The 374-nt window shown below is 37.2% G+C and overlaps 1 protein-coding gene across 2 annotated transcripts in view; it reads left to right on the top strand.

Moving 5' to 3' along the window:
* nub1 (negative regulator of ubiquitin-like proteins 1) overlaps positions 1-135 on the top strand; it is an 11,235-nt gene extending 11,100 nt beyond the window's left edge. For both annotated transcript variants that reach the window (XM_088071884.1, XM_088071883.1), the window contains one exon: positions 1-135. This exon is cut by the window's left edge. The gene's annotated coding sequence lies outside the window, so the exon portion shown is untranslated.
* The last annotated feature ends 239 nt before the right edge of the window (positions 136-374 follow it).

Raw genomic sequence — 374 nt, 5'->3', positions numbered from 1 at the left:
AAGCAATAAGAAAAGTTTAATGTTTGTGACGTCGCAGCCGTTTGTCGAATTTTATTTAAAAGATTTTCATGTTTTTGTTGAGATCCAGCAGATTGTCTCATGGATGCAGCCAATAAAGAAAAAATGAAGTTTTCATTTATTGATTAGAAAATGCATTTCCTTCAGAAAAAGTGTGTGAGAGCTGAAAATGAAAAATGCAGAAATCTGTGAAAACCCGAAAGTGAAAATGCTGGAAGCTGAACTTGGTCACGCAAACAAGGTAAGAGCTGAAATACGATAAAATAATTACAACTGAACATTTAACTCTGAGTTAGGGACTGTTGGTTATTTACCGAGGGGGGCGGGGCATAAAGGGGGCGACGTGTCAGATAACT

The sequence above is a fragment of the Plectropomus leopardus genome, chromosome 21 (genome assembly GCF_026936395.1).
Source record: "Plectropomus leopardus strain MGB_pleo_1.0 chromosome 21, ASM2693639v1, whole genome shotgun sequence".
NCBI classification, from domain to species: domain Eukaryota; kingdom Metazoa; phylum Chordata; class Actinopteri; order Perciformes; family Serranidae; genus Plectropomus; species Plectropomus leopardus.
This window is presented reverse-complemented; position numbering and strand designations above follow the sequence as displayed.